This window comes from Cherax quadricarinatus, chromosome 18, assembly GCF_038502225.1.
Source record: "Cherax quadricarinatus isolate ZL_2023a chromosome 18, ASM3850222v1, whole genome shotgun sequence".
Lineage (NCBI taxonomy): Eukaryota > Metazoa > Arthropoda > Malacostraca > Decapoda > Parastacidae > Cherax > Cherax quadricarinatus.
In genome coordinates, this window is record NC_091309.1 from 20,198,168 (window position 1) to 20,219,707 (window position 21,540).

Sequence of the window (21,540 nt, forward strand, 5' to 3'; positions counted from 1 at the left end):
AACATTTCGCTATAATCCATTGTTTTTCATGGTTACTGACTGAGTGCAACTGCGAAATAAGCAACCCTGGACCCAAATAAAGTTCCTAGTAAAGTTCCTTTGGTAAAGAAAGTGAGAAACATGATGAAATTTAAGAAAGAAGTTGTTGAAAAGTGTGAGAGTGAAGGAGAAAGAGAGAAGGGACACTGTGCCTTCTTCAGTGATTCAATGATTCTACGATATGTACAATACTAAAGCAGCAGAAGTCAATAAAGGCTATAGCACCAGCCAGCAATAAAGTGTAGCTTTAACAGTGTAGCAAGTAAGTTAAGTGATTAATTAGTTAGTTAGTTTAATATGTTTATTATGCACCCCAAACCCATCCTGTGGGCAGTAGTCAAAAGATTACAGAGGTACATAATTGGTCCAGGGACTGGACTCCAAAGTTTTGATAGCTGAGCAAGTTACAGAGGTAATGAACTCACAATTTACAAAGGTAATGAACTCACAATTTACAAAGGTAATGAACTCCAGGTAGTTTTGATAGCTAAACTAGGTACAAAGGTAATGAGCTCACAAGTTACAAAGGTAATGAATTCTGTAAGAATGGTTACTTACGTTTATACATGGCTACAATCATGAACAAATTATAGTGTAATGAGCAATTCACACTTCCACACCCGGTCACAACTGTAATGAGTTATTGGTGCAAATATTGATTGCTGAGTCACACACACACACACAGCTCGGACTCGACCCCCGCAACCTCAACTAGGTGAGTACACACACACACACACACACACACACACACACACACACACACACACACACACTGACACTGACACTGACACTGACACTCACACACACACACACACACACACACACACACACACACACACACACACACACACACACACACACACACTCGCACACACTCACACACACACTCACACACACACTCACACACACACTCACACTCACACTCACATGGAACCACAAATAGGTGAGCACACACACACACACACACACACACACACACACACACACACACACACACACACACACACACACACACACACACACACACACTTTAGTTTAATATCTTTATTATGCACCCCATACCCATCCTGTGGGCAGTAGTCAAAAGATTTCAAAGGTACATAATGGGTCCAGTGACTGGACCCCAAAGTTATGATAGCTGAACTAGTTACAAAGGCAATGAACTCCATTTAGCGATTGAAAAGGACGACACGAAACTTTAGCATACATACATACAGAGGTACAAAAAAAAAATACAGGTAAGAGCAGCATGCCAAAGCCACTTATATGCATAGCATTACGGGCTGGCTTAAAATTAACTTAAGATTAACTAAGCAATGATGAAATCAGTGATAAGACATTATTGTAAACAGATATCTATAAAGCACAAATGAGTATTACAAAGACAGGTCATATGGTTGCATGCATTGCTGTTCATTCAGTAGAATGGAGTATTCTGTTAGGTAGTATTTAAAAAAATAACAAAGTTAGATTGGGTCCTAGGTTTAACATTTATGTGATATAATTGTGAGTAACATTTTGGATATACAATTTATAAGGTTCAGTTATTCAGTATTTATTTGGTCTTGAGTGAGTAAGTGAACTTTGAGAAGAGACTTGAATTTATAAACAGGTAGTGTTTCTTTTATATTCACAGGTAATGAATTCCAGAATTTAGGGCCTTTTATGTGCATTGAGTTTTTGCATAGCGTGAGATGGACACGAGGAACATCAAAGAGTGATCTGTGCCTTGTGTTATGGTCATGTGTTCTGTTGAGGTTGGCAAGGAGATGTTTGAGGGGAGGGTTAATATCAGAGTTAAGTGTTCTATGTATGTAATAGGTGCAATAATATGTATGGATGTTTTGTATGGTGAGTAGGTTGAGTGTTTTGAATATTGGTGGTGTGTGTTGCCTGTAGTGAGAATTTGTTATCATTCTAACTGCAGCCTTTTGTTGGGTAATTAGTGGTCTGAGATGGTTAATTGTTGTTGAGCCCCATGCACAAATTCCATAGGTGAGATAGGGGTAAATAAGAGAGTGATAAAGGGCCAGGAGGGCTGACTGTGGAACATAGTACCGTATCTTCGATAGTATGCCTACAGTCTTGGAAATTTTCTTAGAAATTTGTTGTATATGTGTATGAAATTTGAGTCTATTATCGAGGTGGATTCCTAAGAATTTTCCCTCTGTTAGCTTTGTGATAGGTGATACGTTTATCGTTATGTTAAGAGGTACATCTGTAGCTCTGTTACCAAACTGAATGAAGTAGGTTTTGTCAATGTTTAGTGTAAGTTTGTTAGTCCTCATCCAGGTTGATATTTTCTGTAATTCGGTGTTTACAGTATTGGCTAGCGTGACTGGGCTCGGGTGAGAGAAGACGTATGTAGTGTCATCTGCAAAAAGTGTGGGTTTGAGTAATTGCGAAGCATTTGGTAGGTCATTTATGTATAGGAGAAAGAGAAGAGGGCCAAGGACACTTCCCTGTGGGACACCAACTGTAATTGGTTGTGCGGAAGAGCTTGCCCCATTTGCGTACACATATTGGCTTCTGTTGCTGAGGTAAGACTTGAGGTAGTTGAGGGAGTGCCCTCTAATACCATAGTGTGACAATTTTACGTGAGCAAGTCATGGTCAACTGTATCAAAAGCTTTACGTAAGTCAATGAAGATCCCCAGTGGGACTTCTTTTTTCTCTATTGCAGTGTATATATGTTCTAGCATGTGTATAATAGCATCATTAGTATTTTTATTAGGCCTGAATCCAAATTAGCAGGGGTTGAAAATGTTTTGGGAGATGAGGTAGGAGTAGATTCGTTTATGAATTAATTTTTCGAAGATTTTTCAGAGAGGGTGTAAATTGGATATTGGCCTATAGTTATTCAACTCTGTTTGGTCTCCTCCTTTATGGATCGGGGTGACCCTTGCTATTTTGAGAACTGTAGAGAAGGTGGAGGATTCAATGGATTTGTTAAAGAGTGTTGCAATGAATGGTGATAGTACTTGTGACGCTTTTTTGTATATAAAGGGTGGTAAGGTATTTAAATCTCCTGCCTTGTTTTTCAGTGCGTTGATAATAAGGGAGACTTCGTATGGGTTAGTCGGAGCTAGGAACAGTGTGTTCGGGTAGTTGCCAGAGGTAGTCATTTGGTGGGGTATCTGAGCTTGGGATTTTATTGGCAAGGTTTTGACCTATAGTGGAGAAGAAATCATTGAGTCTGTTTGCTGTTTCTGTTGGTGGGAGTTGGAGTTCATCTGATTTTGCTAATTTTATTTCGCTATGTCGTGATGTCTTTTTTGTTCCCAGAATTTCTGATAGGGTCTTCCAGGTCTTTTTTATATCACCTCGTAAGTTGGATAATCTGTTCTCATAATACAATTTTTTTGCCCTTCTTATCAGGCTGGTTAGGATTGACGAGTAACGTTTTGTTTGGTCTCTGGTTATGTGACCCATTCTGTACTGTTTTTCATATTGGTGTTTTGTATTTATGGATTTGAGAATGCTGGGTGTTAGCCAGGGACTGTTCAGTCTCTTAGCTGTCATCTGTTTAGTTTTTTAAGGGCAGTGCTTGTTATAAAGGTATTGGGTCTCTTTTAGAAAATTATTAAAACATTCGTCAATATCTGTATAGATTTCTAGCTCAGTGTGCCAGTCAATGTTTGTTACTGCTGTTGTGAAGTTATTAATGGCTGCCTCATTGTGAAGTCTGAAGGTGACTTTAGTAGTGTCTTGGGGTATTTTACCAAGAGTTGTTATGAGGAAAGTAGGGTAGTGGTCTGTGGTATTATCTGTAATTATGCCTGATTTTAAAGGGGATATGGTGTTGGTCCAGATGTGGTCAAGTAGGGAAACACTAGTCTCTGTAACTCTTGTAGGTTTTGTTACTGTTGGTAGCAACATGCAGTTACTCATTGTGTTTGTGAATTCAGTAACGTGTGGGTCCTGGTCTTGCAGGAGATTTATAATGAAGTCACCTGAGAGTAGTAAGTGATCTTTGTTCATGCGTGCATCAGTTATCATACTTCCTAGGTTTTGACTAAATTGGCTAATGTTTGATTGTGGAACTCTGTAGATGTTTATCACTGTGAGAGGTTTTTGTAGGTATTTGGATTTGAATTTAGCTATTATATATTCCCCATGTTCATCCCTTGCGCAAGTATTAGTGATACATTCTAGTTGGTCTGAGTAGTATATAGCAGTGCCACCCCCTTGTTGGTCTGGCCTACAGTTGTGTATGGCTGTGTAACCAGGAATGGCATAGACATCTGTAGTATCAGGCTTTAGCCAGGTTTCAGTTAGTGTAATGATGGACATATTGGCATGCAAGGAATTTAGTAATGCTAGGAGGTCATCATAATGCTTGCTTAAAGATCTGATATTGTAGTTAAAGATAGTTATGTTGTTGTTGGCTCTGAGAAGTGCCTTTGATTGTTCTGCTGTGTAGTAATTACAGTAACTGTTTGAATCATTTAAGTCATTAAATAAGAGGTTGGTATCAGGATTAATGCTTGTAATCATAAGATTTGTAGTGAATCTATAGTTAGAATTAAGTAAAAAAATAAAGTAAATATTCTAAAGCTAAAAAAAAAAATAGCACCTGAATTATTTAACAAATGTAAAAATAATGAGCTAAGGTAGTTTTTTAAAGCTAAAATAAAGGAGACAATATAAAAGGGACTAAAATAATTTGTGGTGAACAAATAAAGTGATGATCAAATAATGGAGCTTGGGAATATGATAGTAGGTAGTACTTTAAAGGTAATTCTTTAAAGTTAGAATTATAATATAAAATTATAATATAAAAGGGACTAATATAAGTTGTGGTGAACAATAAAGTGGTAATCAAATAAATGAGCTTTGGAGTATAATGGCAAAATAGTGAACTTATTAACTTTAGCACCTGGGAATAGCACCTTGATTATTTTAACAATTGTGAATATATGAGCTAAGGTAGTTATATAAAGCTAAAATAAAGGAAAAAAAAAATATATATATAAGGGACTACAATTAAGTAATGGTAAACAAGTTAAATGGACAGATAGTCACTATGAAATAATATTGGTTTAGGAGTAAGATCTGATTTGTAATATTAAATAAGTTGAGCAGTTTATTGCACAATAAAGAGTAAAAAAAAAAATGAGGTAGTTGGTACTAGCTAGCAAAAGATAGTTTTGGTACTTGCAAAAAAGTAATTGGAATATACACTAATTGCACACACAATAAAAAGTGACTAAAAAAACAAGTAGTGGTAAACAAAATTAAATGGACAGGTAAGAACAATGAATAATATTAATTTGGAGTAAGATTTGACTTGTAACATAAAATTATGAGCAATTAATAGCAGTAAGAAAGAAGTAAAAAAGTATTGGAGGTAGTTAGCATTAGCTTGTGATGAAAAAAATAATAAAAATAATAATGCACAATATAATAGTAAGGTACACTATATGCACCACACGTATATATGTATTAAGGGCACTTATCTAATCTGTTACAGAAATGACAGCTTTTCTAAGGAAGGTAGAGAAATCGTGTTCGTTTGAGATAGTATATTGTTGTCCTGTTGATGTTTTCCTTACTAGTATTTTCCCATCTCGCGTGAAACACTGATGTATTTTGTTTTCCTGTTTAAGTTTTCTCAGCCTGAACAGAAGGTTTTGACGTTTTCTTGTTAGACACTCATTTATGTACACTCCATTTTTCATTGTAATTGCTGATTTAATTAGGTCCTTTCTTTTATCGTATGAATGAAGTCGGATCATTATACTGTGTTTACTTCCTGGTTTTCCTAGCAAACGTGTTTCTTTGATTTCATTGTTTTGCATGATGACTTGTACGTGGTCCTGTATTATCCTGACAGCAGTTTCTTTGCACTGTGCTTGGGTTATGTCACTTGGAATGTGTGGACTGTTTATTATAACTGCATCAGACAACTTATCTTGTTCAGTTTTGTCGTCTTGGAAATCAAGGTATTCATTTAGTCGAGTGTGCATGTTCTGATTCCAGTCCTTGATTGCTTCTTCAACCTTCACATTTATTGTAGTTATTTGTTCGGTGTGACTGGCTATAACTGCTTTCAGAGTATTTTCTGTGTCAACACTTCCCGATGTAATCTTCTCTTCAAGGTTTTGGATCTTGTTCTCGAGGTTGGTTATCTTGGATTCTCGTCGCTCGAGTGTTGCTTTAATATCTTTGATTTCATTTTCTAGAGCAACGATGTAGTCCTTGATATTGTCAGGAATAATCATACCCGAGTAATCATGGGTGAATCCTTTGAAGGGAGTGGAGTTGGAGGGGGAGTCAGCCATCTTTGTTGTTGTTGTTGTTCCCTGGGTGGCGGCGGTGAGGGGGGTTGATGATACACCGGCGTCCTGCTGGGTAGACAAGTTGAGTTCTAGGGTCCTTGCTGTTATTCTTTTATTACTGATGTTGTTTCTTCTGCGATATCCTTTCATAGTATCACTGAAGTAGATACTGTGTAGCAATGGAGAAGGCTTGTTTTCTCGGAGCTTGGGTTAAGTGGTTGTCTGGCAGCGGAGGCAGTGTTTGGGTTAGCAGGGCTGTCTTCCTTAGATCTTCTATTTTTGTCAAGATTTGGGTTACATTCTTAGTATTCTTGGGTCATTTTGTGGTCTACGTGGGTTCATGTAGTTGAACTTTCACTTAGGCCATCACAAGTTTTGCTGAGCGATGTTTTTTGAGGAAGAAGAGCTGGTAGGATGCCGCTGCTGCCACTGCCGCTGCCGCTGTAACTTTATTAGTCCTCCAATGTTGTTAGAAGTATATAGGGCTACTGACAACACCACCGTCCTGCCTATATTCTACCACCCTAAACCAATGCCAGCATCTCCTCCAAGGTACAGTAAGTGTAAATATTTCTTATTTATAAAATGTAAATATTTCTTATTTATAAATTAAAGTGTAAATAATTCTTATTTATAAATTATGTACACTGTGTGAATGGTGCTGGTTGCTCTGCTGCCGCCCACTACCACTAATATGTGCGGCTTATGCTCTCAGTGGCCCTTATAAACCCAACAACACCACACCAACACTTGTTACATACATAATGACAGTTTATTCATTCTAGCATATTTATCATGTTTCTATGTTATTAATATTGCTTATTATGTCATACTAGATGAATTATGATAGACAAATAAGCCACAGAGTTGATAATAGTGTCATATTTAAGCCTCCCTCGCCGTTTTGCATACACCAACAAGACTTCAATATAGGAAAAAGTGATTTAAATGTTCATTTATCCATTTCATTAGTCATTTTATTTGGTTCTCATTGTTTCTATATGTAAAACTATAGTTAATCTTTAAAAAATATTTTTTTTTTAATATTTTTGGGTGTGTGATATGGATTAATTGCATTTACATTAATTCTTATGGGAAATGTTATTTCAGTTATCGGCCATTTCGCTTTTAGGCCAACCTTCTGGAACAGATTACGGCCGATAACCGAGGGTCCACTGTACAGATTTAACTTTAGGATAGAAAAATATCACAAGACTGACGAGAAAACAGATGGATGAATTTTGAAAAATGTTTTTCCAGATACGTATTAAAAAAAAGGTGGCCTATAGGGAATATTACCACCCAATGCAAAATTTTAAATTCAATAATATATCCTATAAACATTAAAAAATAGTATAAAATGTTACATTACATCAAAACATTTTTTACTGTATATTGTAATAAAGTATTTTATAAATAGTAATTGAAAAATTCAATGGGTATTAAACTATATAACAGTACAGCTTTCCCTATAAATTCCTGAGTCACATTTCTGAAGGATCCACAAAACTAAAAACCATGAATACAAAATTATGTTTGCATAACAAATTTTGTTTCAAATTTGGATTCATTTTGTGTTTCAGAGATCTGATCTCTGTAATACTGTTTATCACTCTAATCTGGTTAATTCAATATTAACATTCATAGGAAATCTTATAACTAGTTTTCTATTTAGTGGCACCAAATCAAGCCTGGAAAAATGAGTAATCAAAAAAAAACTTGTTTATTGGTGGGTTACTTATAAAAAAAAACATGATGAATAATCAAAACCCACAAATAAGGAAGCTCACAAATTTTTAGGGATGAATGGGCACCACTGACATACAGCAGACTGATGATAATTTTGTGTTTGTTTCCCTTTGTGATGAAAATACAGACAGACAGAGAAGCAGCCCAGCCACCGTGGAGAGAAGACGTCGTCGTTCCTGCTCTTCAGCTGAGCAACTCTGAACACTGTTGCTCGAGAATTTTCTTGGGTTTTCCTGAGTAGTTCTTCACCAGAGCTGAGAGGAGACTTGCTTGCAGTCACTTCGACCCCCATCCCATCAAGAGGGTAAGGCGGTGACTTGCTTGCTTGTTCACCCCTCTCATCCCCATCCCCCCATCCTTCCCCATCCTCCCCTCACCCAAACATCAACACTGGCCCACACACTTAACACACTACATACATTGCTATCCTTCTGACTTTCCTATCTTCTTCTTTTTCGGCAACTTCGCTTTGGCGAGTTAACACAAGGCATTTTGACCATCCGGTAGCCCGTGTGGTTTTTTAAAATCCGGCCGATCTTTGCCTTGGGCCCTTTCCCCTCACTACTCGAGGGTAGGCTATCTTAGGGGCTGACCTTCATAAGTCAGCTGAAATAGGATGTTAGGCTAACATTAAGGAAAGATCCCTTTTTGTTAAGCAACTCCTCTGCCAGATGCTCCTTCCCAGACATCATGGCGAGGATACGTGTAAGATTACGCATTGATGGTAATCAAATGTCCATGAAAGATATTCTAACATGTATTTGCTCCAACTCAACTGTTGCTCCAGTGGATGTTTTTCAAACCCACGCTGGAGCAGTACTTCTCCTCTCTTCGGAAGAAGAGTTACTTCAACTACTGAAGCATGATGTCCTGGATAAACTGAAGACTTCTGGTGTTACCCCAGTTGCACCTGAGAGCTATCAAGCTCAGAGGACTGTGTTTGTGGCCAGAATCAACAGTTTTATGAAACATAGCACTGTGAATGAAATTGTTGAGGACATTAACCCTTTCAGGGTCCAAGGCCCAAATCTGGAGTCACGCACCAGTGTCCAAGAATTTTCAAAAAAAAAATTTGTTATTTTTTCTTATGAAATCGTAGAGAATCTTTTTGTGAAGGTAATAAAACAAAAAGTAGGAAATTTGGTGGAAAATTGACGAAATTATGCTCTCGCGAATTTTGATGTGTCAGCGATATTTACGAATCGGCGATTTTGCCGACTTTGACTCCCATTTTAGGCCAATTACATTATTCCAATCAACCAAATTCTTAGCTATTTCACTAGTATTACTTCTATTCTATCGATTGAGCACAAGAAATCGCCAAGTCAACTGTTTCAACTACAAAATAAAGTGATCGGAAATTGTTAATTTGGCCAATTTAACACAAAGTTCAAAATATTCCAATTTCAAAATAGGGTCTAGAATGAACAATGTAGGCATTCCTGGCACTAAACTAACATTTCCTCTGTTCATTAGTTATGTTTTGAGGCTTTACAAATAAATTCCATTTTGATTTTTTATTCACATAATGAATTTTTTATTCACACCAAAAAATAGAAGATTTACTGTTATGCAATACTGTAATAATTGTATAAATATCATCACCATATTTGTGAATGTATATTAGACCCACCAGCTGACGTGTATTAGACGTGTGAGGTCGTTTGTTTACTCTTGAATATCGGCAAAAATTTAACATTTCTGCTACTTTGAGCTCAGTTTCAAGCCATTTCCAGTGCTAAAACCAATCAAAATCATCTCTATTTCTGTAATATGTCTTCCATTCTATCAAATGAGACCAAGAAATCGCAAATACAACTATAAAAAACATACGAAAAAACACTGCAAAGTTGCTGTTTTAATCGAAAAATCATGATTTCATTTTTTTTCTCTCATTATACACAGTGTGCTGCAGGATCTGTTTTATGTGGTGCACACATACCACATAGATGTATTCTCTCATATCTAGGCCCAAATGTACCACTCACAGTTTATCAGAGTGAGCTGAGCTCATGGCGTAGATCTACGGTTTGGACCCTGAACGTAAAGCCGTAGATCTACGGGACGGACCCTGAAAGGGTTAATACAGAGAATTCTGAATTTAGGGCTGTAGAAGCACATAAATTCTCTAATCCTAACAACAACAAGGCAACCTTAAAATTAATACTTGAGACACCTGAGGAGGCCAAACTTGTGTGTCAAAATGGCTTCAAATGTTTTGGCACCAGGTGTACACCTGACCAAATCTCTCTTGAACGCTTTGTCAGTGTGACACAATGTTTTAAGTGTTATGCCTTTGGTCATAACAACAACAAATGCAGTACTCAAGGGCAGATTTGTAGCATTTGCTCTGGCCAACATTCATATCGAGATTGTAACAACAAAAATACACCCAAATGTGTCCTCTGCAATGGAAAACATCATGCTGTTTCTGCTATTTGTCCTGAAAGGAAAAAGGAAATGCAGAAAATTCTTGAAGCCAAGAAACTGTCCACTTCTAAGAAGACCACTCCCCAGGCACCACCAACGATGTCCCAAACTTCCTTCCCAGCTCTGCCTGGATCAAGTGGGACTCCTCAGGTCTCTACCAATGGTTCCAATGTTTGGAATTCTGCCCCTCTTGGAGCGCCCCAATCTAACCCTCACTTACAACATACACAAACGCAACAACAAGGTTCAGTCTCATCTCCTATGTCTCAGGTATCCACAGCTGGGGATATGACGAGAGCACAACTAATGTACATGATGGCCAAAGACATAGCAGGTGGTGACATTCAACTCTGCTCTCAGGTTTTAAATGATCTGTTAATGGCTAATGGGATCACTCCCATCACTATCCCAGAAAATGTGAAGGCTATTATGACCCAGCCTTCTCATAACAAGAAGTATGTACCATACTCTACATCTAAAAATAAGCCTAAGTCATCACTGGCCCAGGGTTCGCCCACCTCGCGAACCCAGGTTGTCAACTCCCCTCAACCCGATAAGTCAACAACTGAACATAACAATGCCCCAGAAATTGGTGCCTACTCTCCCGCTATAGAAGCTGATCCTGTTGAACAGGAACTTTCCCAGGGTAACTCACCTTGCCTACCTAATATTCCCTTGGAGCCTCCGCAGTCTCCCATTAACTCTCACGAGCCTCTGCTACCTGTAACTGGGAATAGCATACCTCAGTTTTCTGATGATGACTAACGATTCTAATGAGTCTGTTAATATTACTACCTCTAGTGAAGATGATGGCATTTTTAATACACAAGCACCCACGCAAAAGTTCCCTCCTCCCCTTGACGAGTCCAGCAGGGATAGTGTGGATACAACACGTGACATTACTTGCAGGCGTTCAGACCGCAGTACACGAGCGAAGTGCAAGAAATAATGGGGATTACAATTTTCCAACTTAATGTTCAACATTTCTTTAATAACCGTTACCTTCTTGAGGTTGAACTACATAACTACAATCCCGATGTTATACTTTTGAACGAGACAGCTGCAAGAGTTGATCAACATATTAAATTACGTGGTTACTCTACTCTGGAGAAATCGAGAGGACCCTTTAGTGGTGTAGCCATCTTAGTTAAATTAGGCTATACATTTAAAAATATTCATGTTGATGAAGATAACATTCTTGCAATAGAAATGACAACGTCTCATGGACAACTAGTGATATTTTCCCCCGAGACAACCATATATAGAGTCAATTCCTCTACATAGGATATTAAGCAGGAATATTCCAACAATTCTAGCTGGAGATTTTAATGCTCATCACCCTGCCCTCTTCAACTGTGGAGCTGGTATTCCACTGGGTGACTTAAAAGGAAAACAACTTTTTAATATCATGACAGCTAGAAACTTGTCATTTCAAGGCCCATTCTTTAAATCGTACATTGGACCTCATCCAGGGACACCAGATATAGTACTGACAAACAGAGACTGTGACATCTTCCACTGTCGTATATCTCCTGGTGGAAACGTAGGATCTGACCATATCCCTGTTATAATACAACTACAAACTTCTCCGTTTAGAATACCTGTACCTCCTAAACCCAATCTTAACACCCTAGGATTTGACCCCTTCAGGGCATATCTGGGTGAGGATGAAATTGTGTCATTGGAAAATCTACTTTCCAATGCAATTGATGATGCAATCAGGTCCCTGCATAATCGAATAATTGAAGCTACTAATGCAACTTGTCAATTAGCTTCCACAAAGATATACCTACAATATAAACCTACTAGGGAAATTAGAGACAATTTAAGAAATTATCAAGCAGAATGTCGAAGGCATCTTCAAACGCGACAACCACCAGCAGCTACACTGCACCGATTAAGGCTAGAATTAATTAACATGATTAGTCATCACAAACGGGACATATGGAAATTTCTAGTTCTTCAAGCTAATCAATATAAACGGGAACCAGCAAAATTTTGGAGTAAGATCCGACAACTTTTAGGGGCAAAGCACAAGGCTCCTAATTACCTAGTTCATACATTCACTGATGAGGATGATGAAGATGTTGAAATTAAACTTGATGATCCACAGGACCAGGCTAATTTGATGGGTGATGTATGGGAGAAAATTCTCTCCCACAATAACAGTCGTCAATTTAACAATAATCATTATCAGTTGGTAAATGAATGGAGAGATGAGAACTTGGATGATCTACAACCACTACCTTCCATCGATACTTCAACTCTTGAAGATACCCACCCGCTTACTAGACCTATTACATTACTAGAGATAAGTCAGGTTATTGGAAGAATGAGAAATAGAGCCCCTGGCCTCTCTGGAATAACAATGAAACAAATAAAGTACCTACCTAGAAACTGTAAACAGTCTTTGGTAAATATCTTTAATGCCTTCTTGGCCTCAGGACATTTTCCAGTTGTTTTTAAGACTGCTAGGATGATCTTTCTTGGTAAGCCCAATAAAGACATCCACCAACCTGGGAACTATAGACCTATATCTTTACTTGAAGTCACTGGAAAAGTTCTTGAGAAAGTCATTTCCAACAGATTGAACTACTATATGGAGTTTAATCACTTTTTTACTGAAAAACAATTTGGCTTTAGAACACATAGAGGTACCAATCATGCAATAAATGTTATTTTCGATACAGTAGCAAGTCTAAAACATCAGGGCAATCTTGCCTTAATTGCCACCAGAGATGTTCATAAAGCTTTTGATAGCCTATGGCATGATGGCCTTATATACAAACTCATTGACCTACCAGACCATAACTGGACTTTTCTCAGATTAATATATAATTTCTTAACTCAAAGAAAAATCATTCCCACCTTTCATGGCAGGTCGACAGAGCCTTTTATACCGACAGCTGGTGTCCCACAAGGTTCTTGTCTAAGTCCAATTCTGTTCAACATTTATGTGAATGACCTTCCTCAACCAGAGTTTAATGACACAATTGTGACACAGTTTGCAGATGATGTTATTCATGTCGTCTCATCAACTCCAGTAACAGGAAAATACAAGTATGAGAGAGTCATAGAAAAAATGAATATTGAACTTCGTAGAACATCTAACTGGGAAAATAAATGGAGAATTACAACTAATCCTGACAAGGTCCTTGTTAGCACGATAGGATGTTTTGCATCAACAATTGAAGATAAAGGGGGTATCTCCATCAGAGGTACACCTGTAGCCATTAGAAACCCTAACAAGATTTTGGGATATGAAATAGATAGGCTGCTCCACTCAACATCTCATGTAACTAAAAAGATCAATATAGCCAAAGCCGGTCTTAGCAGTCTCTTTCGATTCAATCAAGCCCCTCAACATGTCAAAAAACATCTGTACAGTGGACCCCCGCATAACGATCACCTCCGAATGCGACCAATTATGTAAGTGTATTTATGTAAGTGCGTTTGCACGTGTATGTTTGGGGGTCTGAAATGGACTAATCTACTTCACAATATTCCTTATGGGAACAAATTTGGTCAGTACTGGCACCTGAACATACTTCTGGAGTGAAAAAATATCGTTAACCGGGGGTCCACTGTATAAAATGATAATAAGACCAATACTCGAATATCCTTGTGTCCCAATGTCATTAACAACAAAGACCAACATGCTACGGCTACAAAGGGTCCAGAATAGAGCTCTTTGCTTCATTACCGATACCAGGAGGAGAGACAGAGTTAAAATGGCAGATTTACACATACAACAAGATATTACTGCCATAAATGTACGCCTCGACACTCTAAAAAAGAAACAACTCTATTCAATGCAAGAACTATACATGCCAGATAGAGAACATCCTATACAAGTGGTAAATACCACGGATTATATAATCAATACTCCTCCTCACAGGACTCAAAGAATGACTCTCCCACAGAGGGTCCGTCGTTTTATACATAAAGATGATTACCATCGACCCATGATATTGAGCAACCTCCCTGATGAAGAAGATTGGGTAGCACCAGAACCCTTCTATGTATACTAAGAAAATCATTGCCCCCAATTAGGGAGACATCTTATATAACAATCTAATGTAAAAATTATGCTACTTACCATGGCTGGACACCACCTGTAAGAAGCCATTGTTGCGTCATTCCATAAACTGGCCAGAAAATTATTGCCTTTATTGTCGCTGTTGCGTCATTCCATAAACTGGCCAGAAAATTATTGCCTTTATTGTCGCTGTTGCGTCATTCCATAAACTGGCCAGAAAATTATTGCCTTTATTGTCGCATAAATATCCGTTGTGCAATCGCAAAAAAAAAAAAAAAAAAAAAAAAAAAAAAAAAAAAAAAATGAAAACAAAAAAAAAAAAAAAAAAAAAAAAAGCAATTGCAACTTGTATAATTACTACTAATTCAGAGTCATGTACTTATATTCTGTTATATCTATGTGACTCTGATGGGTTAGTCTTATACCTCTTAACGAATATCTTATCATTTCACGTACACTTTTTAAATTACACCAAAGTGGTTGGGCCACTTACCTTTTATATCCTACCTCTCTCCCCCCTCCCACCCTTTTCCAAAATTTCTATCCTTACCCATCCTTCTTCCTTACCCAAATCTACCGAATACCGAATAGCTCTGGTCAAAGGTGGTGGAAAGAATAAAAATGTCAAAAACAAAGATACAAAGAAGAAAAAGAAAAGAGACAAGAATTAAATTATAATGAAGCTATGGTATGTTGATATTCTTTCACACAACTGGTGAATGACACATTTGCAATGTGCTCAGGCATGCCAATTTAACATATTTCTCCTCTCTCTGGAGGAGAAATATGTTGGACTGAAGAACCCACTGGTTAGCAAAAATGCTTCCAGAGTAAAGTTATCCAAATATGGCACAAGTGACTCATTTATCACAATAATGGGTTACTAGCCTATGAGCATAGCCTCCAGGCTTATTTTTTAATACTTCACAGTGCATTACACCAGCATATATACCCATGTATAGGTCAAGATTTTAAGACTCAACTTTTAAACCAAAAGTCGGGGTCAACCTATTCATTTATGCTACTTTTGAAAGAAAGACTGAAATTTTGACATACTGAGGGCCTATCATACCATAGATTTCTACTTCTTTGGTGCATCAAAGTATTAACCACTCAGTAACCCTATTCCACTTTAAATACACAAATAAATTTGATAATATCCAATTGTTTATGCTGGCCTCTTCCCTTACTTTTTTTTTTATACAGCACCTGATTACTGCAGTTGACAGGTAAACCATAAAGTAGAGGAGTATTGCAGTAGGCCTACTGGCCCATGCTAAGAAAGTACTACTTAAATCTAACCTTTCTCACTCATATATCTGTCCAACAATTTTTTGAAGTTACTCAAGGTTACAATTTCAAGGATCAAAGGATGGCAGCAAGGCGGGACGAAGGCTTTATAAGTAGGGTGGACAAATATATGCGTGAAAAAAGTTGGATGTGAGTAAGACCTGCTTAGTCTGGGCCAATAGGTCTAATGCAGTGCTCCTTTGTGTTTCATAAATTTTTTTCAAAAAAAAAAAAAAAAAAAAAAAAAAAAAAAAAAAAAAAAAAAAAAAAAAAAAAAAAAAAACAGCTATATCCCCCCCACCGAGGCAGGGTGACCTAAAAAGAAAAATGAAAGTTTCTCTTTTTAAATTTAGCAATTTATACAGAAGGGGTTACTAGCCCCTTGCTCCCAGCATTTTAGTTGCCTCTTATGACATGCATGGCTTACGAAGGAAGAATTCCGTTCCACTTCCCCATGGAGATAAGTGGAGATGATCAAAAGCAATAACTAGTAATAAAATAAAAGAAAACCCAGAGGGGTGTGTGTGTATATGCTTGCACATGCATGCATAGTGTGACCTAAGTGTAAGTAGAAGTAGCAAGACATACCTGAAATCTTGCATGTTTATGAGACAAACAAGACACCAGCAATTCTACCATCATATAAAACAATTACAGGTTTCCATTTTACACTCACCTGGCAGGACAGTAGTACCTCCCTGGGTGGTTGCTGTCTACCAACCTACTACTTAGGTTGTTTATCAAGTGTTATATTTTTATTTCCTTCCTCTTCCACTCCCAAATGTTCAGCTAGAATATATTTTGAATTAAAATCATTTGACCTCTTTTAATTAAAAAGTCCCTCAAAAATTAGAGTAGAATTATCCATGAGACATACGAAAAAATAAGAATTTTTTGGTAAAATATCAAGGGCTAGCCTAGACATGGTGTCAGGTTATACTTGGTTAATTTTTGTTTTTAACATGCCAGCCATTTTCCACCATGGCAGGGTGACCCAAAATAAAGAAAAAACTTTCATTATCATTCATCACCTTCACCATCACTCATACATAATCACTGTCTTTGCAGAGGTGCCCAGGTACGACAAGTTAGATAGTCACTTCAAACACCCAATATCCCAAACCCCTCCTTTAAAGTGCAGGCACTGTACTTCCCATTTCCAGGACTCAAGTCCGGCTAACCGGTTTTCCTTAATCCCCTCACAAAATATTACCCTGCTCACACTCCAACAGCTCGTCAGGTTCCAAAAACCATTCATCTCCATTCACTCCTATCTAACACGCTCACGCATGCTTGCTGGAAATCCAAACCCCTTGCCCACAAAACCTCCTTTACCCCCTCCCTCCAACCTTCTCGAGGATGATCCCTACCCCGCCTTCCTTCCCCTACAGGTTTATACGTTTATTCTTTCATTCTCTCTCTAAATGACCAAACCACCTTGACAACCCCTTTTCAGTACTCTGACTAATACTTTTAGTAACTCCACACCTCCTCCTAATTTCCACACTATGAATTCTCTGCATATATTTACACCACACATTGCCCTTAGCCAGGACATCTCCACTGCCTTGCTGCAGCATTTACAACCCAAGCTTCACATCCATATAAAAGTGTTAGTACCACCATACTTTCGTACATTCCCTTCTTTGCCTCCATGGATAATATTTTTTGTCTCCACAGATACCTCAACGCACCACTCACCTTTTTTTCTTCATCAATTCTATGGTTAACCTCATCCTTCATAAACCCATTTGCTGACAAGTTAACTCCCAAATATCTAAAAACATTCACTTCTTCCATACTCCCTCTATTAAATGTGATATCCAATTTTTCCTTATCTAAATCATTTGATACCCTCATCACCATACTTTTATCTACACTCACTTTCAACTTTCTACCATTACACACCCTCACAAACTCTTCCACTAACCTTTGTAATTTTTCTGTAGAATCTCCCAAAAGCACAGTATACCAGGTAAAGTGTACAGTAGGGTTATTATTGAAAGAATTAGAGGTAAGACAGAGAGTAGGATTGCAGATGAGCAAGGAGGCTTTAGAGTGGGTAAGGGATGTGTAGATCAAGTGTTTACACTGAAGCATATATGTAAACAGTATTCAGATAAAGGTAGGGAAGTTTTCATTGCATTTATGGATTTAGAAAAGGCATATGACAGAGTGCATAGGGGAACAATGTGGCAGATGTTGCAAGTGTGTGGAATAGGTAGTAAGTTACTAAATGCTGTAAATAGTTTTAATGAGGATAGTGAGGCTCAGGTTAGGGTGTGTAGGAGAGAGGGAGACTACTTCCCAGTAAAAGTAGGTCTAGACAGGGATGTGTAATGTCACCATGGTTGTCTAATATATTTATAGATGGGGTTGTGTAGGTAGTAGGTTGGTAGACAGCAACTGCCCAGGGAGGTACTACCATCCTGCCAAGTGATTGTAAAACATAATCCTGTAATTGCTTTATATGATGGTAGGATTGCTGGTGTCTTTTTTCTGTCTCTTAAACATTCAAGATTTCAGGTACGTCTTGCTACTTCTACCTACACTTGGGTCACACTACACATACATGTACAAGCATATATATACACACCTCTCTGGGTTTTCTTCTATTTTCTTTCTAGTTCTTGTTCTTGTTTATTTCCTCATATTTCCATGGGGAAGTGGAACAGAATTCTTCTTCCGTAAGCCATGCGTGTTGTAAGAGGCGACTAAAATGCCAGGAGCAAGGGCCTAGTAACCCCTTCTCCTGTATAAATTACTAAATTTAAAAAGAGAAACTTTCGTTTTTCTTTTTGGGCCACCCAGCCTTGGTGGGATACAGCCGATTTGTTGAAAAAAAAAAGATGGGGTTCTAAAAAAGTAAATGCTAGGGTGTTGGGGAGAGGAGTGGGATTAAATTATGGAGAATCAAGTACAAAATGGGAGTTGACACAGTTACTTTTTGCTGTGCTTATGGGAGATTCTAAAGAAAAGTTGCGAAGGTTAGTGGACAAGTATGGGAGTGTGTGTAAAGGTAGAAAGTTGACAGTGAACATAGATAAGAGTAAGGTGATGAGGGTATTAAATGATTTAGATAAAGAAAAATTGGATATCACATTGGAGAGAGGGAGTATGGAAGAAGTGAATGTTTTCAGATATTTGGGAGTTGACTTATAAGTGGATGGGTTTATGACGGATGAGGTTAACCATGGAACTGGTGAAGGAAATAAGGCAAGTGGTGCGTTGAGGTATCTGTGGAGACAAAAAACGTTATCTATGGAGGCAAGAAGGGAATGTATGAAAGTATAGTGGTACCAACACTTATATCAGTGTGAAGCTTGGGTTGTAAATGCTGCAGCGAGAAGGCAGCTGGAAGCAGTGGAGATGTCCTGTCTAAGGGCAATGTGTGGTGTAAATATTATGCAGAGAATTCGGAGTGTGGAAATTAGGAGGTGTGGAGTTACTAAGGTTATTAGTCAGAGAGCTGAAGAAGGGTTGTTAAGGTGGTTTTTTCATTTAGAGAGAATGGATCAAGGTAGAATGACTTGGAGAGTGTATAAATCTGTAGGGAGGGGAGGGAGGGGTAGAGGTCATCCTCAAAGAGGTTGGAGGGAGGGGGTAAAGGAGGTTTTGTGGGCTAGGGGCTTGGACTTCCAGCAAGCATGCGTGAGCATGTTAGATAGAAGTGAGCGGAAACGAAAGGTTTTGGGACTTGACGAGCTGTTAGTGTGAGCAGGGTAATGTTTAGTGAGGGAACTCAGGGAAACCGGTTATTATAGATTTAGCTGGACTTGAGTCCTGGAAATGGGAAGAACAATGCCCACACTTTAAAGGAGGGGTCTGGGATACTGACAGTGTGGAGGGCCTTCTAAACTGTCATATCTGACTGCCTCTGCAAAGACAGTGATTATGTAAGAGGTGAAAGTGTTGAATGATGTAAGTATTTTTCTTTTTGGGTATTTTCTTTCTTTTTGGGTCACCCTGCCTTGGTGGGAGCCAGCCGACGTTAAAAAAAAAAAAAAGTATATGCTTCAATGTAAACACTTGATCTACACATCCCCTACCCACTCTAAAGCCTCCTTGCTCATCTGCAATCCTGCTCTCTGTCTTAACACTAATTCTTTCAGTAATAACCCTGCTGTACACTTCACCTGGTATACTCAATAAACTTATTCCCCTACAATTTTTACAATCTCTTTTGTCCCCTTCCCTTTATATAATGGAACTATATACGCTCTCAGCCAATCCCTAGGTACCTTCCCCTCTTTCATACATTTATTAAACAGAAATACCAACCACTCCAACACTATATTTCCCCCTGCTTTCAACATTTCTGTCATGATTGGTTATTTTTTTTTTCAATAAGTCGGCCGTCTCCCACCGAGGCAGGGTGACCCAAAGAGAAAGAAAATTCCCAAAAAAGAAAATACTTTCATCATCATTCAACACTTTCACCTCGCTCACACATAATCACTGTTTTTGCAGAGGTGCCCATAATACAACAGTTTAGAAGTATATACGTATAAAAACACACAACATATCTCTCCAAACTGCCAGTATCCCAAACCCCTCCTATAGAGTGCAGGCATTGTACTTCCCATTTCCAGGACTCAAGTCCGGTTATATAAAATAACCGGTTTCCCTGAATCCCTTCACTAAATATTACCCTGCTCACACTCCAACAGATCGTCAGGTCCCAAATACCATTTGTCTCCATTCACTCCTATCTAACACACTCACGTACACTTGTTGATTGGTTATATACAGTACTAATTTTTCAGAACACTCTGGACTTGGGTACCATATTTTAATAATGTTTTATAGAAAACACTTTGAATGAATGTTTACTGGGGTTTCTACTGTATTCATGAATAACCCAAAAAGCTAATAATTGCTATGAATTCTACAGAGGCATGGCAATTTTAATCTATTAATTTAACTAAACTGGATAATTCAAGATTAAGTACTTGTACTTACAATTTTAAATAACCGAAGCATATAAGAGATTTTACATCTGAACTGTGATGTTAGCACATTTCTGGTAAGACAGCAAGACTGAATGAATGACACTGATTATGTTTCCTTTTTTATGTGTCACCCTACCTTGATGAGAGATGGTTGGTGTGTTAAAAAAAAAAGCCAGTTAGTATCTTAGAACCAAATGATACAATATGTTCAAGGTTTACTGAGTAGCTCGTTAACCAAATGAAGACTGCACAAGTGTCAGTTAAATTTAAATTGTTAAAATTTGGTGTAATATCATAAGCAGCCTGTATTCTTGATTCATACAAGAGTAAACAGGTATCAATTAACCCTTTCAGGGTCCAGAGGCCAAATTTCAAAGTGTTCACCAGGGTCCAAGAATTTTCAAAAAAAAATTTTGTTATTTTTTCTTATGAAATGGTAGAGAATCTTTTTCTGGAGGTAATAAAACAAAAAGTATGAAATTTGATGGAAAATTGACGAAATTATGCTCTCGCGAATTTTGATGTGTCAGCGATATTTACGAATCGGCGATTTTGTCAACTTCGACTCCCATTTTAGGCCAATTACATTATTCCAGTCGATCAAATTCTTAGCTATTTCACTAGTATTACTTCTATTCTATTGACTGAGCACAAGAAATCGCCCAGTCAACTGTTTCAACTACAAAATAAAGTGATCGGAAATTGGTAATTTGGCCAATTAAACACAAAGTTCAAAATATTCCAATTTCAAAATAGGGTCC

At 37.9% G+C, this 21,540-nt stretch overlaps 1 protein-coding gene across 1 annotated transcript in view; it reads right to left on the reverse strand.

Moving 5' to 3' along the window:
• The window catches only part of Orc2 (origin recognition complex subunit 2), a 74,062-nt gene that overhangs the window by 28,201 nt on the left and 24,321 nt on the right, over positions 1-21,540 (reverse strand). The window lies entirely within an intron of this gene.